Here is a 4,702-nt window from a genome sequence, read left to right on the forward strand (position 1 = left end):
TTTTATTTTATTTTGCTTAAGAGTGTTTGAGTTTCTTGAAATTGTAAAGTGATGTTTTTCGGTAATTGGAGAAATAGTCCTATAATCTCCCCAGATCTGACATCTGCCTCATGGTTCTCTCATTCCGAAATTCTTCTGAAACACCTGTAAAAATTATTTATTATTTTTATTTTCTGTTTATGAGTGTTTTGTCTGCATGTATGTAAGTACATTTGTGTTTTGCAATGCCCACAGAAGCCAGAAGAGAGAGTTAGATCCCCTGGAACTGGAGGTAAGGATGATTGTTAGTTTCCATGTGAGTGCTGGGAACCAAACCTAGGTCCTCAGCAAGAGCAGCCAATGCTCTTCCCTGAGCCACCTCTCCATCTCCTAAATATCTTTTAATAGTGTCCTTTTGCAGTCCTTCCCATGCTGTCTTCCAACCTCGACTCCTGGCCTGCTATCTCTGGGCTACATTCTGGATTGTCTTTAGATTCTTATTCTACTTTCTTTGTTGTTTACTCTAGGTTTAAATTTCTCTTATATGATATCACTGAGTTTCATATTCAGTTGTTGTAGTTTTAATTTTATGAATCTAGACAGTGTTTTCCTAGGAGCTTTACATTATTTTGCAATATTCTTCCTCCAAAATTAAAGCTTGCTGTATCTCCTTAAGACCCACACTAAGTAACCTTAATTCGAGTTAAGAGTACCTGTGAGTCTGCAATGTTGTTTATTGTATCTCTTGCTTCTCACCCATGGAATCTTTCCATGTTAGTAGATACCATGTGTCATGTATATCAAATTTTAATATCCAGTTACAGAAATCTTTTAGTATAAAGAAAATATCATTTTCCACCAAAGAAGGATCTCAAAATACCATTTCAAAATCTCTAATAACCTAAATAATATGAATTCAATCTTGACTTGTGTGAGAATTTTCTACCATATGCTCAAAGCCAAGTTTCAGAGCAGGTAAAGCTTTGTTTTCTCATTCTGTACACCTGCTTCTAACATGCTTCCTTCAGAGGGCTCCAGTCCAAACCCAAGCTTCTGTCAGTAGAGTCACTCTGCTTAAAGACCCCCAAAGCTGGTTTTGTTTCCCTAGTCCCTTCCAGTTAATAAATTCTATGAGAACAAAACAGTCTTTGAATATTATCCTAAAATTTGTGGACATCTGGTCTCTCCCTTTCCCAGCTCTTCCTGGAATAATTTCACCCTAGCATTCAGTAATGTCACCAAAATATTTTATTTATCTTATCTCAGTTTCTTGGTAGCTTTTGCAGAAGGATTTGTTACCAAAATTGCCACTACACAAAAGGAACCCTGTGGTGATTCATGAAATTTGGAAAAATAGAAATGAGAAAGATAGGGTCTAACAGAGAAAAGGAAGATGAAGGAAAAGTTTCATTGGAAAATTTTGCAAAATTCCATTTTAGAATGAAGAAGAAAAGGATCATCAAGAGCAAAAGAAAATATGATTTAAAGAAGTATCAATGATTAACATTGCAAGTGTGGTCAATTAATATGGGTCCTGAGGAAAAAAAATAATCAAAATTAGTAATTTAGGAAGGCATTGAAGAGTTTCATATGGGCAGCTTCAAGAAGCAGCCTAGTTGTATGGTTTTGAAAAGTCATAGAAACTCTTCCTCCCTCAGCCATCAACTGCCATTAGCTCCTCCCATAGGGGGTGGGGCCATAGGGACCCCCCCCTCAGCCACACAATCTGGAGTTCTGATTGAGCTGACCTTGTGCATGTAAACACAAGTCAGCTTGAATTGGACTCAGGAGGCTATTACTAATAATGGGGATAAAAAGGAATATGAAGTTGGGAGGGGGTTGGAGTGGGAAGCAGGAGAGGGAGTTAGAGGGAGACAGTGATGATAGGTAGAGAGCGGGCGGGAGCGAGCAGCGCGGATGGAGGAAGGCACCTATGGAATTCTCAGCCGGATACAGATTTATTTCGCATGGGGCACATTTCCCTCGGGGAAGGGAAAGATGTCAGGGAAAGATGTCCGGGAAAGATGTCCGCCCACGGGTTGTGAGCTGGGACTTTATATATGGGGGCTTTAGGGTGTGGAAGGGGGAATGTTTGGGGGAGAAATCAGGAAGGGGGAAGCAGGTAGGATTAGGGCGTGGAAGTGTTTACTTTTCCCTCTTAAGATGAGAGAAAAACAGCTTCTAAAATCTCTGGTTATCAGGTAGAATCTGCTTATCCTATCTTTGGAGATCAGAGGAGAGGCAGGCTGCTTCTCAGCAGAGTTTGTTCCCCTTGCCTCTAAAGGTCAAGGTGAGGTCCCTGTTGGGGAGGGGGGAAACTGCTGCTGTTATTTGGAACCCTAACATTCCAGCATTTTGGTTATAGGATAGGGGGCGCCGGGTTGTCATCTTGCTACTTCCTGCTGGACAGGGTCAACGTGGGGGTAAGCTGGTTTAGGGGCCCACTAGGCAGCAGGGGTTGTCTCTCCATGCATCTGAACAGGGTCCTCGATGGTTGACAGGCATTCGTATACATGTGAAGGGAAGGAAAGTAACAACTGATTAAAATTAGTATGCGTTAGTTTTTGGATCTGGTTCTGAAAATATCTGACAAGGCAAGGAGCAATGGTTAGCACCAAAGTGATAGAAAGCAGAGGGCCCAATAAGGGCAGAAGCCAAGGAGTTAGTCCTGTAAAAATGTCCCATTGAGATGACTGTTGGTACTGGGAATTTTTTTTTTTTTTTTTGTGATGAACTTTTCCATGTTCATAAAGGTGCACCCTCAACCTCTCCCAAGGGAGAGCCAAATGAAGCCTTGGGCTTCTTAACAAGTTGCAGTATAATAAAGCAGGAGACAACCACATTCAATGCCTATAACACACATCAGAGGACACTTCAGCCAATCTTCAGCATAAAGCCATACAGTCCAGGGCCCTAATGGAGTTAACAAATGCTGTGAAAGGAGAATTTACAACAAATATCAAGGCTCAATGGACTGGGGGTGCAACTTTATAGACATACCAGTTAAGATGACTCTGGCAGTATAAAATCACATACTATAAAGAGGGGAGAGGGGAATAAGAATTGGGCTGGTTTTGGCGAATATGTTTTGAGGATTAAATAAAAGTGGCTCCCCAGTAAGAAGACTTGAGATTTTCCTAACCAGTATTTCGTCTTTAATACCTAAATGTACAATTTCAAGCTGTTGCATGCAGCTTTGTTTCCTTTTTAAAAGTACACACCATAAAATGTTCTCTCTCTTTAAACACAAAGTTTACACTTTAATGTTACACAATTCTAGAGTATTATACCTCCTCTGGTTCATTACCAAACAACAAGTATGCAGTTACCAAAGTTACAGAAGGATTCCATTTACACAATGAATACATTTTGTTTAAAATATTCTATGTATATTTTTCCTCTCCATATGGACACCGTGTCTAGTCCCACTTTTCATTATGCTGCTGGCTGAGTACTGAGTACGGGTACTTTTTAAGTATTGAAGTGTATACAAGGCTCTCACTTTGTAACCCCATTCCACTGCGTCCTCCTCCCCGCCCACCTCTGCTCATGCCTCCATGATCAAATCCCCCTCTTCCCCTGCCCCGGTTATCAGGGCCACTCATGCTCCCGTTCTCTCCTGGTCTGGAAAATCCTCCAGACTCCTGCCCATAAACACCCATGCTACTGGGGTGGTCCTGTCGGAATGAACTCTGCTGCCCATAGCTGCTGCTCTGTTGGCTATACTGACTTGGAGCCTGGCTGTAGGATCCAGTTTGAGGGGGGTAACTAGTGGGGGGCTGCTGCCCACAGCTGCTTTGTTGACCATAGCTACTCTGCTGTCCATAGCTGCTTGGCTGTCCATAGGTGTTCTGCTGAGAGTAACTGCTCTGATCATAACTAGTTGGTTGTGAAGAGGAATAGCTGGTAGGAGGATAGGATGGAGGTGCAGTGACTGGCTGCATGGGGTAGCTCCCAGGTACCTGGGGATAACTGTAGTTACTCTGTCCATATCCTAGGCTGGGCTGGTTATAACCCCCTGTGCTAGATTGAGGTTGACTAGCCTCGGCGGGCTTGTTACCATCCTGTGGTCTTGCAAGTGCTGTGACTGTTGGCTGCTGTCCATAAGCTGGGTAAGCAGGCTGAGTGCCATAAGCAGACTGTGCTGCATAGGAGGCCTGGGTGGTGGTGACTGTTGCAGTGGTGGTGTCATAAGCACCAGTGCCATACCCCTGGACAGGCTGACTGTATGCCTGAGGGGCAGTTGGAGTAGTATAACCAGCGGGACGCTGTCCATAAGAAGTTGCATATGCAGTCTGCCCATAGGTGGCAGTGGTCTGAGCCTGGGTATAGCTGACATCAGTAGGCTGTCCGTAGGTTCCATAGCTTTGTTGTCCATATGCCTGGGTAGTTTGTGCATATCCTTGAGTTGACTGGGCGGTGTAAGCACTGTAGCCCTGTTGGGCTGCAGCTTGGCTGTAGGTACTATAATCCATGGACACCATTTTCTCTCCTTCCTCCTCATTCCTACTGGGAATTTTTAAGTGAAAGATTTTTTGCTACCTGTTTGAGTTGTTCTATATCATGTTCGACCTTACCAGATTGGTTGGTAAAATAACAGCATTCTTCACCCAGAAAAATACAGGTTCCCCCTTTTTCTGCAGTTAATAGATCCAGGGCTCGCCTGTTCTGGAGTGCAACTTCACCTTAGGGAGGATAATTGTTGTTGTAGGAACTGGATTGA

At 43.2% G+C, this 4,702-nt stretch overlaps 1 pseudogene; it reads right to left on the minus strand.

Annotated features, from left to right (window-relative positions):
• Nucleotides 1–3,283: 3,283 nt before the first annotated feature.
• On the minus strand, nucleotides 3,284–4,463 carry LOC103726800 (annotated as a pseudogene).
• Nucleotides 4,464–4,702: the final 239 nt, after the last annotated feature.

The sequence above is a fragment of the Nannospalax galili genome, unplaced genomic scaffold, assembly GCF_000622305.1.
Source record: "Nannospalax galili isolate Female #2095 unplaced genomic scaffold, S.galili_v1.0 scaffold249, whole genome shotgun sequence".
NCBI lineage: Eukaryota > Metazoa > Chordata > Mammalia > Rodentia > Spalacidae > Nannospalax > Nannospalax galili.